At 43.4% G+C, this 19711-nt stretch overlaps 1 long non-coding RNA gene across 1 annotated transcript; it reads right to left on the bottom strand.

Annotated features, from left to right (window-relative positions):
• Window positions 1–4995: 4995 nt before the first annotated feature.
• On the bottom strand, window positions 4996–17289 carry LOC142803155 (uncharacterized). The gene is made up of 3 exons (XR_012894004.1): window positions 17265–17289; window positions 14890–14928; window positions 4996–5100 (listed from the first exon to the last, which is right to left on the bottom strand). It is a non-coding gene; the product is annotated as an uncharacterized LOC142803155 (long non-coding RNA).
• Between the last annotated feature and the right edge of the window lie 2422 nt (window positions 17290–19711).

Genomic DNA, 19711 nt, shown 5'->3' with positions numbered 1-19711 from the left:
AAACGCATGATTAGCTCGAAAGCAATGAGGGTTCAATGCGACATATTGCAATTAATGTTTCGTGCTTCGCAAGTTTCAGTGATGCGGCGTTTATTACTTTCCTCGCAAAATAGGTACCTCAGGGTCACCACGTGACATAATAGACCACACACAGGAAGCGGGTTGCTACATATAGATCCGAGAACACTGAGTCTGAACGGAGTGTAATAAATATAGCGACTGTTATCAAAAGAAAAAAAAAGCTAAAGCCGCTTTGGCCTCAGGTGTGGTAGAGATGAATTTCTTTGTTGTACCATCTTTTTTATGTTTTTTTAGTGTAGAAAGCGTACGTTCGCCTGTACGCACTCACGCACACACACGAAAACACAAGAACAAAAAAAAAACAACTAAACAAGCAAATCGTGCTCCCGCAAGGGCAGATACTGTCAACGTGATTGGTTTTTATAAAAAGCAGCGTAAACTTCTTTGCAGCGGTAGGGTCCACGCGAGCCAATTTTCCGACGCAAAAGCATTCAAAATCATGTGATTGGGTAATGCGGATAAGGTTAGGAAACAGATAGAACAGACCAGTGCTGCTAATGGATAGAGTTGCAAATAGTTGCGAATAAGAAGGATTAGAGTGTAATGAATGCTCGTAAAAGAGAAAACATTGGGCCTTTAACCCACCAGGTCACCAGCCTATGATTCTTAGATCTGTGGGCCCAACGATATGGCAGTTTTGACGTGCAGTGAATGTCAAAATTTTAAATATTGCTAGTTGTAAAACAGCTCGGAGTTTCCCAGTCATTTGTGGATATGTATTCGCCCGATGTGCACGGTACATGAATGGGATAGTTCGTAATTTAGATTCAAACAATCAGAATCAGACAGTTCTGCGTGGTATGCGACATCATAATATGTCTTCATGCTATATATGTAGAGCCTAAGAGGCTAAACGGCGACCACCAGGATTTCAGTGGTGAAATGTCTGCTTAAGGGGCAAGAAAATATCTGAGAAAGCATGCGAACACAAATTGAACCTTAATGCTTAGAGTAATAACCCATCATTGCTGACTTTTGGCCCATCTGTTAGTTCTGTCGTATTGTAAGGTATGTACATTGAACATAAAAGGTGGGAAGACGAGCAATCAGAACAGTCTTAAAGATGGAGGCAAACCGATAAATAACGAATGCATGGTTATAAGAAGTGACATGAGTGACTCTTACTGAAATATTAACAGCAACGCTTCCATTAACATGCAATTGGGAACAGACGAAACTACTGTTCCTGCACGACCGCTTAAAACACGAGAGCTCAACGTTACTTGAGAGACGTAACTTTTTTTTGTCGTGTAACCACAGAGATTATTGCACACAATAAAAGAAAAGCAAAGATAAAATCACATCTCGGGACACTTTGAACCCTGTCTTTTTTCTTGCTTTGTTTGAGCCATGTCCTATCTGAAAAAAAATAATAATCATTTTGAAAACGGGTGTTTTTCCTGAGCGGGTGGTTAATGCTATCACAGTAAACCCCGCAATCTCGCATGTTCTAACGCATATAGCAGATGCAGCGTTAAACAAGCGTCATCCTGAATTCCGAAGAAGCTTCTAATTAGGTTTTAGAGTGTGTCAGCGAGCAGGAAAAACTGTCTGGTAACTTGCCAGAAGGAAAGTTATCAGCGTAGCCGAAACAAAAGAAAACGAAAAAAAAGAACGGAAAGTGAAATTGGAGACCACATATGAGTACACCATGAAAGGAACCCAGTTGCGGCAAAAAATTGATGTTTACATCTGGCGACCGTCACGTCCTGCATAACTTATATAGTTCCACACTGCTGCGCTTATCGTCAGACACGAGTGTTGTCTTTCAGTCTGTGCATTTTAAAGGAGACTCCTGACGATAGTTTCAAACTACCGGACGGAGGATTAGACGTGTTGCAATGAATGCTTTATGAAAGTGTCCAGCGCCGCGGCCTCGCGCTTTGACACACGCATGCTTGTGGGCAACGTTGGTAATATTTTATGAAACCGCGCATTCTCATCCAACTTTCGTTCTACAAGTGAAGTCGCGCTATCATTTATTTAGTTAGTTTGTTTTTCTTTAAGTTATACGGTGCAAGTACACTGTAGGGAGCCAATCGTTTTACGCAAATTATCTGCTCTGTGTCGGTGTCGATTGACGAAAAAGAACTTTCCAATGGCGCCGCCTTTACATTCCGTGCCCTAAAAATCCGTTGGTAGAAACACACGAGACTTGAACACTGCATCCCACGTGAATGATATAGACCTTCATGAACTACCCTAGGGTATGGGGTGTTGCTGTAAACACTCGATGGAACGTTGGCTCCAGCAAACATATCCATGCTCAAACATTTTTCGTATCTTCAAACTTCGCTCATCTCCCGATTTTCATCCTTATATGATACAGAACGTGAGTAATAAAGTAAAAGAAGTTTGTAGAATAAGTCATCTAAACACAATGAGAAGTGTGACGGTTACGCCAAAGTAACTAATACTCCTGTCACACTGCCACCATTAAACTTAGTTAAACTCCGTCGACGTAAATCTCCCCTCGGGAGTTCGACGGAGATGGGAGTTGTGGGAGCGTCACGCGGCATTGGCAAGGTTGTAATAGTTGCCGCGAGTGGCTCAGCATGCACTGTTTAATTTTCGCAGAAGCATTCGAATTTCAATTCTAGTTGCTTTTGTTGTGAATCCTTGTTATGCGGTTTTTACGAAAACGCCATATTCATTAGGCCTTAAGTCAGCGGAGCACTAAAACACATGCACTAAACGTAGCGCTGCTGGCAGCAATGCTGACCATCTTGTGTCTAACGCTAGGTTTGCTTACAACTGTGCCGTGCTCGACGAGAAATTGTTTGTGTGTGAATGTTCTTTTGTTTCCTTGCCTTGTGAGCACACATTTTGTCTTCCTTGCGCTGTATTCAGTTGATGACGATGATTCAGCGCTGTCAGTCATTTCTCTAATGGGCAAAAGAAAACAGGACGATGACAACAACCGCACGCACACACCGAATAGCGCGGCCCGACTCGAGAGGCACGATGTGGAAGGCATCGGTGGGGAGAGTATCTGCACTGTGGTGGGCGTTTATACAGGGTGTCCCAGCTTTGTTTAGCCAGAGTTTAAAAGTATGCTGACACACGCGATTACGACGGGACCAAATACATGTTGCTGATTGTGGTCTAGAGTGAATCAGACTATTTTTTGCATTCTGATCAAATGTTTACTTAGACTTTTTTTACTAACTTTTGAAGAAATAAAGGTGGGTAAATTAAAAAAAATTTCAATGACAAAGTTGTAGATCAGTTTGTAAAACGTCTGATTAGACAGTTTTGAACTTTATACTTGCTAATTAGTGTTTTTTGTTTACTATAAATGCCCACAAAATAAAGAAAAACACCACTGACATACCCACTGACGCACCTACGCGCGCAGCGATTCTGGTGCTTCCTACCATTCCGCGTACGAACGATACGTTTCCTTTGCACCGGTTCATGACAGGAGGTCTTAACACTGGTAAGCAGTCCCAGTGGTTATCGATTTCGTGACCGATTGTGAAACGTGTTCATCACAAAGAACCACCATCGTTGCGGTCCTGTTGAGACAGCACAATCGGGCAAATGCTGTGGTCGTTCGTACGCGGAACGTTAGGCAGCAATAGAATAATCTGGCACACTGGCGCGTGAGCGGGCTTGTCACGTGGTATTTTTTGCATTTCGTGAGAAATCGCAGTGAGTAGAAAAACACTAAAATTAACAGATATAGAGCTCAAAACTGTCTAATCAGACGCCTTGCAGACCGATGAGAAAGTTTCTGATTGGAATGTCTGGCCCATTTTCGTTGCCTAAAAAGTAGGTAATAAAGGTGACCTAAGTAGGCAATCATTCAGAACACAGAGAAATAGGACTCACTTCGGGCAACAATCAGCAAGATGCATTCGATCGCGTCATCATTGCGTGTTGTGGCATATTTTTAACCTCAGGCTGAACATAGCTGGGGCACATTTTATATGTGAAGAAACACACGTTATAAATTAGAACTGCACCGAAAAAACGCTTAATATGGCGAAAACACATTGTTGTTTTCACTGTAGCAATTTATTACACGGAGTTTTTTTTTTTTTTTTGCTGACCTGTAGCCTACTGCGGACGAGAGTAATTCGTTCCGCTGCAAAGGAAGATCACCGAACTTTTTTTGCTAAATGTTTCGTTTACATTCGTTTGCGTAAGGGTGGTTGTGTAACACGGACCACATCTCCAATGTCCTAAGGACTAGGGACTTAAACGATGTTTTCGGGTGCCTGCGTGACAGGGTATCGGACAGCAGATACACCTTTCTATATGACCCGCTGTCTTTAGTTGCGACATTCGTCTTCGAAGGCTTGTGATATGTTAGAACCTACACTTCGGGTTTCAGGTTGAGAAAATATTATCATATGACTATACTGAAAAACAGAATTTGGTATTGAGAAAGACGACAGAATTTTGAAGACCAGAGCAAGATACCATATCTTATCTATGCTTCCGGCGTATCGTAGGCATATTGAAAATTATTTTTATTCCGCTGCCAGCCTTTGTATGCATTATGGTTATGCCAGTAGTCTACAAACTGTTGTAAAAAATGACAGTTTGCATAGTTACACCCTACGCAAAAGGCCGCTCACATCGCATATTGCACCACGACGTTTAAGATGTCATCATACTGAGTGCGTTCACTGCCAGAAACTGCTGCCTGTCTTGAAGGGCCTCATGATTGACGCGTAACTTATGGCGCTAGGTGAGTTCACAGATAGTTAGACACCATTGCTCGAAACAAGGCTTTTTATTATAGCTCGTTGCAATGCGTACCTGGTGAAGGAATGATACGAAAGAAGCAGGATATGCACTGCGATATGCATTGATGGTGAACAAACTAGCTGAGCAATACATTTAAAGCAAGGTTTTACAAATAGATGGAATACAAGAGTGGTACATACAATGTGCGTTGCCCTTGTTTGTTTTGCTTGTCCGCCATGGTGGATCAGTGGTTACGCTGGCTAGCTGCAACCTTGAGCTCACAGGTTCGACCCCGCCCGGGCTGTCCAATTTTGATGGAGGCTAAATGGTAGAAGATTATGTAGTGTGATGTCAGTGCACGGTAAAAAACACCGGAAGGTCAAAATTTCGGGAACCGTTCATTATCATGTCTCTTGTAATCACATTGCAGTTTTGGGTTATAAAACATCACTTATTATTATTATTCCTATTGTTACCATTTGCATTTATTTTACTTCGTTATTTTGCTTATAACGCATAATACTCGATTATGTTTTTCAGCAACTGTGGTATCAGTGAAGTAACTTCAACAAGAGAAACAATTGTTCTAAAATTCAATGTACGAAAACCTTATCTATGCTCTACCGGTAACAATGACGTCTGTATGTGCGGGCAGCCTATATAGGAGTGATGTTCTGGATGGACTTAGCACTTCTCCCAATGACAAAATCATAATGCAGCACTCAAACAGTGATTTTTTCTTTCCTTTATCCGGGATCGATGGCAGCACTGATTGAACGACAAGTTTTAAAAACCACCTTCGCGAACAAAAATACGAGAAAAACCTATATCGACTGTTCATTTCATTCGTGAAGGAAGTGTCTCGCGCTTCAATACACTTCCGGTAGAAGAAAGTACAAATGCAAATGCATGCGCAGTACGGAATGTGTCGCCAAGTCGTCTGAAATGCGTATCGAGATGAGAAAGTTCTTTCCACGGAAATGGAAAGGTGTCAGATATGTGAGTATACCTGGAGGGGTGAAAAAAAATGATGGTTAGAAAAGAAGCGCGTCCCACTCTCACGTACTGAATTCGTGGCCAAGTTCTTCAGTTCATATTTCTCCACTTCACATTTTCCTGGCATGTTTAAAGGGAAAAAGATGGTGCCGCAGTGAGCAGAAAGCGCATGCATTGAGCTATGTCTGACATCGATTTTTCGAAACCGACATCGCTCATACAGAGCTGTAGTCTGGACCGCTGCACTTCAGCGACAAAACGAAGAACAAGAAAACAAGAGATATGCACTTGATGTATACATCTTCCTCGCTGTTTGTTCACAGAGTATGTTCTCACCTTATTTCCGTAAAAGCAGAAGATGATATTACACGATGCTTCTGTTCAATAGTTTAGATTCATCTTCCTTGAGACAGTAAAAACTTGCCTGACTTAGTGCAACTCCAGATTGTTTTTTTGTTGTAGTTTCATAGTTTTGTGAGGAGTCCGTGCTTTTATTATGCTGTGTTTCGGAACTTGCATTCCTAACATATCATCATTTTTTTTATTATAGGATGGTTTAAAACATCTAAAAGGACGTTTGTTTGTGAGAAGAAATACAGAGTCCAAGATTTGCAATGAAAGTGTAATATCAGCAATATATAGAATTGCACGTCTCAAAACCACGATATGATTATGACAGACGCTTTAGGGGAGGGCTCCGAAAATTTTGACAACGTGCGCTGGCAACGCATAGTGTAGCATGGAACTTGTAACGCGTATGGTCCATACTGCAGACAGTGTATTATAATGCGTCAGGGGTGTAGCCAGGGGGTGGGACATCGATCCAGCACACCCCCAACTCGAAAGTTTTTTCGCCATGGGGTAAAGAGCAAAAAATGACCCTTACAAGATGATGCCCCTCCTCCCCCCCCCCCCAAACAAAACAAAACAAAACAAAACTCTGGCTACTTGCCTCTAACGCGTCACCAGTATAATCTGCCAGATTACACTCACACTTTGTTTTCGACGTCTACACACTCAGTTTATATATATCTCACTGTCAGAGGTTTTCTTCGCGTGTTATTTGCAAAGTTATATATTTTTATTTGTGAAATAATGCTTTCAATATCCCTTAAGTTTACTGGAATAATTGCATCTTTCCTTTATTTTATGTTGTTCAGTAGTATCCTTCGCTAACTGCGAAGCCAAGTTTGGCTATTGCTTCTACTTCAACGATTATATTGAGGCATACATACTTTTATTGATCAATACACTTGCTAACTCACCGTAATATATTAAACAGGCACTGCAGCAGCGGGTGGCACAAAACTTAAGAAACTGGCGGAATCCACCCGCTAGAGCATTTCCTTTGACATTTGAGTGCAGTGTACATTCAGCAGCAATATATACTTGGAGGCGTAATCACATACATTGTTTTATTGCGTTGGTAACTAGAGTTAGGTTGATTGTAGGCTTAAAGAAGCAAATCTATAGGAAAGAAGCTATGAAGGAAAGAAAGAAACTGAAACGCCGAAAGAAGAACATGAGGTTTACGAGAAACACATGTAACTTCCTGCTCCACATTGAGAAAATGGGAAGTGCAAATATATAAAGGGAAGGACGGAGAGAAAAGAAAATAATGATCCATTTGCTTAGGCATGTCAGAATGCACATATTGTGAAAGGCGTCGACACAAGCCCGTCGTCTCAAGGTAGCAAAAAAGTGCCTTTAGTGCCTCGTAAAAAGAAGCAGACATTGAAGCAATGCAGATATGGGTAATATTCATTGTACTGTACGTGCTGTTTCTCTTGTCAAAATTATGCTGTAGATGTGACGATAGTGAAGTAGACTAAAATAACGTGACCAACTTCCCTCGTTTTTCTTCAGCTGTGACAACGTCAGGTAGCAGCAATTCCAAAATGGCCACTTCTGCATCACGGACAGAGTGACACCGTGGAATTTCGACGGGAACGTCATGATATCTTAAGCGAGCAAGTGACAGAAGTTCATACCACGCAGTGATATCAGGGTACAATAGGAGCCATAACTAGCTTCTAAAGCTAAGCCGTCAACACTTTATGAGGACGCAGTGACGCTTAGAAGCACATTTTTTAGGCTCTTAAGCTCTTGGCTTTTCATTTGACGCAGGTATTGTAAATAATAATTATCATGTCAGTACTCATTTCAATTGACACTAAAATCAATACAATACTTTACACTTATAAAATGTACTTTAAAACCCTTGTATCACTATTTTCACCACCAAAAAGTTTATTTGCTGTATCCGCAAATTTAAGGCAGAAAACTTATTTTCGAAGTCATTTCGACATCTCCGTTAGGGACATAACAGATTTGAGTGTGCTTTTTTGTATTTTCGCCCCTTTGACAGGACAAAACTTCTTTATTTCAAGTCTTATGTTTCTGGCTCTCTGAAATACTTTCTACTTTATTTGTTAGAATAACAGCTAAGTACGCCTCAAAGTAGACATCATAAAGGTCTATGACTTCACAAGGACTGGAGCGGGAAGTTCAAGGTGGCGTCACTCCGCATTTGTTCTTTGAACGTTCTCTTGATTAACAAGTGTCTTCTCACAGCAAGCGCGGTATTTTCGGTATCAGGCAGTATTATTTTGATAGTGTGAGAAAGATGTTAAAAAAGATTCTGGAAGAGAAGACTGCAGAGCAACACGTACACACACGGCATACTACTAATGCGCCGATTGTATCCAACATTACATGAATATGTTTGCTCGATTTGCGCCGTACCTGACACGTTGGCCCACCTGATTCTCGAGTGTTCATGCCATACAAATACAAATCTATCGTCTCCGCCGAACACCTGCGACGCTGGTAAAGAAAACAAACACCTTCTCGAAACATGGGAGGCTAAGCTCGCCTTGGAGGACCTGGACCAACAACGACGTCTCGTCGCCAGGGCTAAGGAGGCAGCGAAGGCCAGAGGGTTCCTGGAATGAGGAGACCTTCCACCTTAAGTGAACGCGGAACCTACACCGCTACACCGTTTCAAAAATAAGCGTTTATTCCTCCTCCTCCTGGAAGATCAGCGACAACTCGTCACCAGGCCCAAGAGAGCAGTGTAAGCCAGAGGGTTCATGGACTAGGGAACCCTTCCACCTTCGGGTAACACCGAACCTGACTCGTAACACTGTTTCGACATAAACGTTTATTTCTCTCTCTCTGTAAAGAGTGTATGTCACGCTACATCACCCACTCGCACTCACCTGCACGAAGAGTATTGGTGTCAAAGCCAAACGGCAAGTCCACTGGCTTTAGATGCCTACACAAATAGCACAGCGCTGTGATTCTTTCGGAAGATGAACTCTGTACTGGAGCACTGCGTATGACTGCAAGTACGCCCACCAAAGTCCTTCTTGACACGAGACTGAATCTGGTCTAGTGGCTTAGGTACTCTGCTGCTGACCTGCAGGTCACCGGATCGAATCCCGACTGCGGCGGCTGCATTTTAGATGGGGGCTAAAGCGTTGTAGGCCCATACGCTCAGATTTGGATGTACGTTGAAGGACCCCAGGTGGTCGAAATTTCCGGAGTCCTCCTCTATAACGCGTCTCTCATAATCATATGGTAGTTTTGGGATTTTAAATTCGACATTTCAATCATATCATCCGAATCTGGCAATACGAACCTGACGAGCTTCCGCAAAATTCTTGCCCATTACTGCGCTTTGCACCGCCTCTACCCGGACCCCACACGTGGTCTCGAGAAATCGGACGAACGAATACTTCACCTCTAGACAAGCACCTATCTCAGTCCGGCGGTCGGCAGGCATTTTTTTTTGTCGAAAATCAGTGGCACCCGCTCGACCTGCTAGGTCCTGGCTGACACCTACCAAGTAGTCGCTTCGTGGCTTACCAACCACCTTCCTTTTTCATCTCCTTTCCCCATCCCAACTAGAGAGGCTTGTCACGAGTACCTGCTCGGCTGCTCCACCTTTGATGCTCAACGCTCCTTCAAGTCACACATGAGACATGAGACAAGTCACGTCACACGTGAGACATGAGCGCTACTTGGCAGTTTTCTTAGAATACAAAGTGGCGCGCGGCTCTGATACGGGCATGCGCGCCCGTCTCAGAGGTGATAAGGTGTAGAACGCAAGGCGACGGGTAGGTGCCACGACCGAGTCATCTTAGCAAAGCGTTGGAAACACTCGCCCTTTCGTGCAAGCGCTGCATGGTCAGCGGAGTGTGATAAACGCTACGGTCCTTAGAATTACTTATGTATGCTTTTTCTAGTAAAAGACGAACATACAGAACATATACGTGTTGTTATGGTGCCTCATATATGTGCAATATTTGCTTTTTAATTGACAATCGCACAAGTATGAACGCTGAATCTTGAGCAACATTGGTGGACACTGCGGATGGGACCGGCCGTTTGGGGTATCGGCTGGTGCCGTTTAAAATACTCGGTACCATTAAGAATGGACAAACAGACAAAAGTACAGACAGATAGACTGACAGACCAAAATTTTTGCGTCGAAGGTCCCCAAGAAAGACTATCGTCTTTAAAATGTTTTTGAGCAAGACCATCAAAAGCTGTGCTGTCTTGAGGCCGATGCACGTGCAATACACGCTATCAATTAAATTGAGGCTTTAGCATTATTTTCGTGTTTTCAAGAGCATTTTCACTGTTCTGATCGCATCGAAGATAAGAGAAGAGCGAAACTTCCTTCATTTCCCAGTGGATGCAAGTTGGGTACACTTATCCTAGAGTCGTTGAGAAAACACAGTCGTTATCCTTTCAAAAAAAGCCATATGATCAAACGAACGAATTTCTGTGGTCCTCTCTAGAATGCCCTCTTTTATTTGCTTGAAAGCGCGTGTTTTGAAGTTACAAAACCATCGACATAACGTACTAATTAAGTTACAACTTACAGATATGAAATTAGATAGACTAGAGGAACATCTGGGACGCAAAAGCAGATTCCACGACAGCATCATCATTTTGCAACTTGCTATTGTTGCCTTTCGAATTATTTACAAAACTGCATAGATTATCATTACAGCAATAAAGTAATACTTGCAGTTTCAATAAAAGACAGAAATGTTTTCGAAAGTGTTAGAAAATTTTGTGGAGTGGTTTTTGTTAAAATAGAATTATTTTGTAAAGATGCATCCACAGTTTGGGTACCTAATTTTAAAAAAAGCAAAGAGCGTTTGTAGGCGCTTTTGGTTGATGATCCCAGCGCGTCAACCTATAGTTTCCAGTTCACGACAAATTATGGGTCCTCTGAATCGTGGTGCTTCGCTCTCTGCGCTATCTGCTGACTCACATTCCTTGACTAAACTTTCCGTGATGCAGTCTCACTACCTCTGTTGAAACTTCTAATTTACCTTAAAGTTCCATCAGACCTCTCCCGCCAGGATGCAACTTTACTGTGCCGCATGTGGTTAGAAGTAGCTTTTACGAAGGCGTACTCTTTTCGCATAGGAATGGCGGATAGCTCCCGATGTGAATAGTGCGACACTGATGAGACAATAGAACATCAGCTGTGTTCATGTGAAAGTTTTGCGAGCGATCGCAACTTGCTTCGCAAAACGTTACAGACACTAGACAGTAGACCTTTCTCCGAAGAGAACATCCTTGGTTCATGGCTGTAGGCATCGCAAGCCAGCAAAGCGACGCGGGCATTGCTAAGTTTTCTAAAGACGACCGGATTAGGCGACCGCTTATAAGCGTGCAATGGACAAGGTCACATCTACACACACGTTGCCCTTCACTTCTCTCTCTCTCTTCTCCTTTATTCCCCTCACCCCTTTCCCCAGTGCAGGGTAGCAAACCGGACGTGCGTCTGGTTGACCTCCCTGCCTTTCATTTCTTCCCTTCCTTCTCCTCCACCTTCTCCTCTATGTTAACCCTTGCTTTACATTATTGTCGCGCACGCAATCTTTTCATTCTGGCATACCGTTTGAGCCACAGAGTGCGCATAAAAATATCGTCATCATCTGTCTGACTACACCCACTGCAGGACAAAGGCCTCTGCCCTGTTGCGCCCGTTAACTTGGTCCTGTGCTCGCTGCTACCACTTTTTACCCGCAAACTCCCTAATTTAATCTGCCCACCTAACTTTCTGTCTTCTCTTCACCCACTTGCCTTCTCTTGAAATGCTGTCTGTGATCCTTAATGACCAGCAGTTATCCTGCCTACGCGCTACGTGCCCTTACCCATGTGCATTTCCTCTTCTTGATTTCAGCTATGATATCGTTAACTCCGGTTTGTTTCCTGATCAACTTTGCTATCTTCTTTTCTCGTAAGGTTGCACCTATCATTTCCTTTTTTATCGCTCGCTGCATCGTCCTGAATTTAAGCTGAACCCTCTTTGTAAGCTTCCAGGTTTCTGCTCCGTAGGTAAGTGCCATCAATATACAGCTGCTATATACCTTTTTTTTGGGGGGGGGGTGGATTGTGGTAATCTATTATTTATGATATGAGAATGCTTGCTTAATGTACTCCACCGTGATCTTATTCTTCTAGTTGCTTCAATCTTGTGCTTCGACTCCACTGCTATTACCTGTCCTAAGTAGACGTATTCTTTTACAACATCAAGCGCAGTGCTTATACTTCCCTCGAAGCGCTGTTCTCTCCCGAGGTTGTCGCACCTTACTTTCGTTTTTTGCATATTAATTTTAACCCCTACGTTTCTGCTCTCCTTGTATAGTTTAGTAATCATAAATTGAAAATTGTCCGCTGAGGTACTCAGCAATGCAATGTCATCGGCCAAGTGCATGTTATTAAGGCATTCTCCTTTAAATCGTATCACTAACTCTTCTCGTTCTAAGCATCTGAAGATCCCCTGCAAACTCGCGCTAAATAACATTGGTTAGACTGTATCACTTTGTCTTACACCCTTCTTTATAGGTATTCTGTCGCTTTCTTTTTTCGTGCCGACATGCTTGCCGGACAAAAGAGGACTGAATGTCAACAAAAATGTGGCTGATTCCACTTTCTAGGAATCGGTATACCATGAAAGTGAAACGTGTCTTCACAGAGGTAATTAAGCGTTTATTGTGCATTGTTTAGCGACAAGGGTGAAGGCTCGGATGCTACAGCAACAAATTGGAATGTCTCACGAAGCACAGCAAGATTGATTGATTGATATGTAAGGTTTACCGTTCCAAATCTCCATATAAATATGCCAGACGCCGTAGTAAAGGGCTCCGGAAAGTTCGACCACCCGGGGTTCTTTAACGAGCACCCAAGTCTGAACACACATGCCTACAACATTTCTGCCTTCATCGAAAATGCAGCCGCCACAGCCGGGATTCGATACCATGACCTGCTGGAAAGCAGACAAAAAAAAGCGGAAAGAAAATCAATACTTACCAAACGCGCTTGAAATATATACAGTACGCACAAAGTGAGCATACAGAGAATAAGTGCGGAATAACGACTGTCACAGCTTGACACATAAGCGCGCTGTACAAATAGAAAGCAAGACGCACGAAAGGAATGCGCGTGTATCCACAAGACAAGCACGAACAACCCTCAAAATTCTGGTTCCTTCGTGTGCGGGCAACATGATCCTTTCGTGAACGCGGCCACGGCAGTGAGGAAAGTGACCTTCATGTTCTCCCTATTCACGAGTCTGATAATATTACGCACCAAAAAAACAATGCTCCATAGAGGTCCGCACTCACCAAAACTCGAGACCCAGGAACCTTTAGACGCGCTCTACGACAGCTTTTAGCGCCATCTCACTACTCCTGTCACAGACGCGCTGAAGTTGCGGAGCTCTGAGGACCACAACACGGAGTAGGATGTATATAAATAGCTTGCCGATAGCAATAGTGACAACCTACGTGCCATGGCGTTTAGGTTAGAGCCGCGTGCTGGAGATCCAGAGGTCACTGGTTCGAGGCCCCACGAGAGAACCTTTCCCGGCATCAAGCCTGCCTAAGGCAAGTTTGCCAACAAGTCCCAAGCCCTGGCGTGGTTCAGTGGTAGAATACTGGGCTGGCACCCAGCGGATTTGGTTTCGAGCCCCACTGTGTCATTGGTGCTAGGTCATGCCTGCCTAAGGCAAGTTCGACAGCAAGTTACAAGCCCCGTCGTAGCTTAGTGGTAGAATACTGGGCTGACATTCAGCGGACCCGGGTCGAGGTCTATTGTGTCATTTGGAGCTAAGTTTTTTTTTCTACTTTTGTGCAATGTGGTTACGGACACCGATGGCGGCGGCGGCGGTGGACAACTACAGCGCTGCGCATGACCCGAGTTTTAATCTCATAACAGCTTTCGCTGTAAAACTTGCAACAACTGTCTCATTTTGGTACAAAATGAAACTTGCGTAGGGCAAAACAAGAGAGTAGAAATTTTCACTGTTGGAGTATTTGCAGCGAAGGCTCTTGCAGTTTACTCCGTGGGCCCTCGTGCAGTCTTCATGAACAAAGTCCATGCACTCCTTTTACTGAATCCGGACGAAACCGGGCACGGCGTTTTTCCAACACTCCTTGCATATCAAACATCACCAGTCTTTTTCGCGCTAATGTTATATTTTGTTAAATGCCTGCAGTTTCATCGGCTTATGCTATATTTAGAAGCTGAATATCTTTTGACGCATCTTTTTTGTCTCTATTTATTGTTTAGATGCAGAACTGGACGGGCGTTTTGTGCTTTTCAACTTGGTCAGCCGGGCTTGTTCGAGTTTTCAATTCTAGCACTTGTTTTTTTTTTTGTGAATTCGCAAAACCTTGTTAAAACTCGATCCAAAGACGAGTTTGTGAATAGCCGGATAGATCCTTCCTACCTCTTTATGCCCCTCTAGAGCATGCTTGGAAACGTAGAGCAACCTCTATGTATCGCGAATCAAGTGAGTCCTGTTCTGAACACCATGTGTCGGTGCTTTTTCCTGCACTTTCCTTCAATAAAGCTTCATAAGATATTGGATTATTTGCTCAAACCATACAGAAGAAAAACTTATATAATAATGAGCATAAGTGATTTGTTGGCTTAATAAAACACTATTTAAGCCAATTCAATCTCTTTGTGCTCGTTTTGCTCCCCTCGCATGCCCGAAAGAAAATTCTACTTTTCCGTGAAAACAAATAAACCAAACTTTGGTTGCACGTAAAGAGTAGTATAAAGTAACCAACCAAATACCTTTGTTGTACTGACTCCCGAGTAGTGCCACGCATGGATCTGAAAAAATTGACGAGCAGAATTTCACCTTTTTTTTGATGGCTCACAAATTCACTGACACACCTCCTAGTAATCTCTACCATACGGAAGTTCTGAATAATTAGTAACTTTCCCAAATAAAACATGGACAACTGTCAGCGCCTGTCGCTTGTATAGAGAAACAAAGAAAGGTACTTTTTGTATTAGCTGCAGATGTCGGCAAAGTCTAAATAACGCGTTTTGCCGTTTATTTCCGCCTTATCAAAATAAAAACAGCTGGATACATACAGGCCAAAAACCGTGATATGACTTCAGTGGCTATGCATGATAACTGACTAAGAACAGGTACACCGCAGTGAAGGAATCCAGAAATTTAGACAGTCTGCTGCTCCTCAAGTGCACAGACGTCGAACTATGTACGGATCTCTACCCAAATGAAACTTGTGTGACCGATACAGACAGCACAGCCTCCAGGTCAGCAGCCGAACACCGTAACCACAAAAACGGAAACTGAGACCAACTGCATGACATTAGCATCAATGCTAGAATCATTCAATGCCTTCCGTAGTACAACTTTCACGGCGTTGTGAAAGACATCCAACTTCTCTAGGTACTTGACTCACCTCCTGGTCTCTCTCGTTCAATATACGGTTTCCCGTGAACTCCCTATAGCATCCTGCGTGCCACGTAAACTTTTGGACTGGGCTGTTAGCGAACGCGTTCTCCGTAGCCCACCTCTTTAGGTTTGCCTCCCAGATCAATGAATTATTCGGCCGACTCCGAAGTTCCAGTTATACGGACAATGAATATGCATGTGTGACTCTTTCGAGAGGCGCAGATGGTTGGTTTGCGAACTGAACACTCCGAGCAGTTGCAGTAAGCTCGAGAACACGTTAATTTGAGATGGGAGAGAATGAAAGCACGCCAAAGCTGTTGGTGCGCCGTGAATAAGAAGGCGTACATGAAGCGTTTCCCAATTGTCGTGTCGTGTATACAGGGTGTCCCACATAGCTTGAGCCAAGAATTTGAAAGTGAAAGGCGATTAGGAGGCGACATGAGCCAAACACATACTACTCGCACTAGCCTGTAAGTACTCAGGCTATTTTTTTTTATTTTTCCCCATACTAATTAATAAAACCAAATTACCTACTTTATAGTATGCGCTAGAAACTTAAAATATGAGCACTTAGATGTAGAGCACTTTGAGAAACCACCAACTAAATGTTTTTTGTGAGATATGCCTCACGCTGTTATTTTTTCCACGTTGTAAAGAAAGCCCATGAAATGTGAAATGAAGCCGTGTGGCGGACCGCGAGCGCACTGTTATAGTGCTATTATAAGCTTTCTTTACAACGTGGAAAAAAATAACAGCGCTAGACGTATCGTACAGGAAATAATTTAGTCGGTGGTTTCTGAAAGTGCTCTACATCTCAGTGTTCATATTTTAGGTTTCCAGCCCATAATTAAAAACTAGTTAATTAAGAAAAATTTATAATTAGTATGGGGAGAAATAAAAATTGCCTGAGTACATACAGGCTAGTGCGAATGGTAGGCGTTTGGTTCAATTCGCCACTTAGATGTCTTTCATTTTCAAATTCTTGGCTCAAGTTCTGTGAGACACCCTGTATACGTAAACATGTCTAAGCCTATGGTCATGTTTCATCTAGATAGAGATGGACGTGAAATTAGCGCCGTAAAGCTCCTCAGAGAGTTTGTGATCTGCGGAGCTCACGCGAGACGTTAGGGTGTCTTTTCCATCAATGTATTTTGCGTTTCTTTCTCTGCCAATTCAACCCTCATCTTTCTTCGACCTGTCCAACCGGCCGCAACGACAATCATCTATCATAAAAAGTGAAACTGAATTTTGTGGATGGCAATATTAGGGGAGACAGAATTGCAACTAGTTAACGCCACCCGAAGCCGAGTGATAGAAGAGGATGAAGCTTCGGTATAATCACCGCTAAAACTTCCCGCACATGCACTCTACCACTTTTGAGACGTCTGTTTTTGGAGGACAAACTTCGAAATATTGTAACCAAGCTAGCAAATAGTTTCTAGAAAACATATCGATGCCGATACAAATCAAGGCGTTTACTCTAGACATGGCTCTAGACGTTTACTCTAGAAATGGCTCACACCGGAACACACACACACCGAAAAACTTCGTTGTCCTCCTTTGAGAAGCTAGCCACTATATTTGCCAGCTTGCCTCACGTCAATTCTCCCCTTTCAAGAGCGACCATATCAATCGATTGACTAAAGAGCAAGAGATTGCTATGAACGAATATCATAGCGTGAAGGGAGCAAAATAAGCACAGTAACAGTGTACATCATAAAAAGGGGCTTGAAGTGCTTACCACTCGAGGCCTTGGTGCGATTTCATCCGTACTACGTTGGCCACTTCGGCAGTTGCCAGCCTACGGCAGGTTAATATCGTGTAAGACTCTTTTAATGATATCAGACATCTATGTGTGCTGAAAACACGTGGGCGCGCCCATTTCTCAACACCTTTTATTTCGTAGCTGTTCGCTAGAGTATATTTTGTGGGGTGTTAACACCCCCTGTAAAGTTCTTTGCACCTCATGGTGCATATACGTGTCTCTCACGCATAAGCCGGGTGTAGGGTTCACAACTATCGAGCGGCAGGTGGTGTTTTGCTCTCGAGCGTCGATCACCATCATCATCAGCATGGTTAGCGCGGTAGTGCCAGCAGTGAAGCCTGGCGGCGAGGCTCACTTGTGGCACTTGAGAGATAAGCGGTTCTTTTTGGCGGGTTGTGGTTGGCGCGAACGGTTGTCTCCCGGGGTGGATCCATAGGTGGACGGCACTGCGGGTCGTCTGCCTAAGTCCCTCGTGGTAAGTCGAGCTTTGGCGGCACCGCTTTCGCACTAGATTGTGTCTGTTCTTATGTTTCATTGAGTGTATTGGAATATTGGGTTAGTTTCTTTTAGCGTGGTAAGTGATGTATGTTAATTCGCCTGACGATATTGTCGCAGTAGAAGTAATTAAATAAACGAAAGTTGTTCGGCTTGGATACAACCACGTCTGCTGTGTCAGTACGCTCCGAGACCGTGTCTCATTCGTAGACTCCACAAATTACGAATTCTTACATAAAACAGAAAAGAAAGAATCAACATTATTAAGGACACTTGAGTGATTTTCATCATTTTCTGGTGCTGTTGAAATCCACGTGGTCATTCACCCACCTAGGGAACTGATCATGGGCTTTGCCTGTGCTGCTTAGTAACTTATCGTCGTGCCGTGCTCTAAATTAGCAGTGATTTATTAGGCAGCCGTAAAAAAACGAAGTTCTTGGAAGAATTTGCAAGGCTATGGTGTTCCAATAGCCCACGTGGCTACAGTAAAACTACGACAACACCTCGTTCACACAAATGATCTTCTGCAGCGCATGGACTTCCCGGGAGTTATTTACAAGATACCGTGTGGGGCATGTGACACCTCGCATATTGATAAAAGCGGGAATTTAAAACGGCGTTTGAAACAACACAAAAACGATGTCGCCAGGGGGCCACACAACTGTTAACGCCTTGACGGAACACCACAATCAAACCGGTCGCAGTATTGACGGAGACGTGGCAGGTTTTATCGAAATGAGAAATGCATTTATTTGCCCATCCGTTTTGGGAATCGTCTTGCATTCAATCAACTAGCCACACAATAAACAGGACAAAAGCCAATATACCTGAGATATACACCAGCACGTTGCGCCACCTGACCCACAAGAGCCGAATTCCCATGCTAACGTCTTCGTTGTGATCAAGAGGCCTGTACGGGGCCCAAAACGTAAAAAAGAAATGCTCATTCGTTTTTGTTGTTACCTTGGCGGGCTTATGCTTATTGCCAAGTATGTTTCTAGCCAGGACGATTGTTCATCAAACACCTGATTAAACCTACATTAAAGGGTCAACTCGACAAAGTTCTGGAAGAACTATGAACGAGGGAGTTGAGGTCTAGAAAATATAGTGACACGTGATTGAAGTGGGGGTCATTCCATGTGGACGTGACAACCGCAAAGTTAGCAATTCTTCATGTCGCATTGCATTCAATTAGAGATGAAGGGGCACAAAAAGTGCTTTGTTGAGTAATTGAGAGGAAGCACGCAGTCTCTTCTTCTGTCACCTGAACACCGCAGCCCGCACGAGGGACTGGTATTTGTGATTGCAGAAGTGACGCAACTTTTAAATTAGGAAGAACATTAAAATGTTTCTCACTGGCTTCAAAGTCACCGTGGCTTTATCGCCGATGAACGGGCCGATCAAGCTGCACATTATACCCACATAAGAAACAAATAATAATAATACCGCGATCTATGACGGACTACTTGAAAGCTCCGTGGGTACGGTCGTCAATCTACTCTTAAAAAGTAGCGAATAACCCCTTTGATTACAACACACTTCACTTCTGTACATTGCCGCATTTGTGAAATAGTAGAACTCTCAGATAGCATAAGAACTTTTTTATATCAACCAAACTTCCGCTGGTGTCAGCGCGTAGAGCGTGCGCTCCATTCAGACTTATTTCTACGTCAATGTTGAGCAAAAAGCGAGTCTAGCAGATGTTTGACTCCGCATAGAACCGCGACAGGAGCGGATTGTCTGCTTGTGATATTTGTCAATCCAAGGACAAGCAAAGCCGTAAAAGCAAAAGGCCCAACGAAACCACATGTCGTTTAGCCTTGGAAATCAAGGTGAGCCTCGGCACAAGCAACAGCGCAAGGTAGTATCGGCGCTAAGAAACACCGAATGTGGGTCATCGGTGGCCAACCTGCAAATTATTTCGTGTC

The sequence above is a fragment of the Rhipicephalus microplus genome, chromosome 3, assembly GCF_043290135.1.
Source record: "Rhipicephalus microplus isolate Deutch F79 chromosome 3, USDA_Rmic, whole genome shotgun sequence".
Lineage (NCBI taxonomy): Eukaryota > Metazoa > Arthropoda > Arachnida > Ixodida > Ixodidae > Rhipicephalus > Rhipicephalus microplus.
Note: the sequence above shows the minus strand (reverse complement) of the source record. Positions and strands in the feature narration are given on the sequence as shown.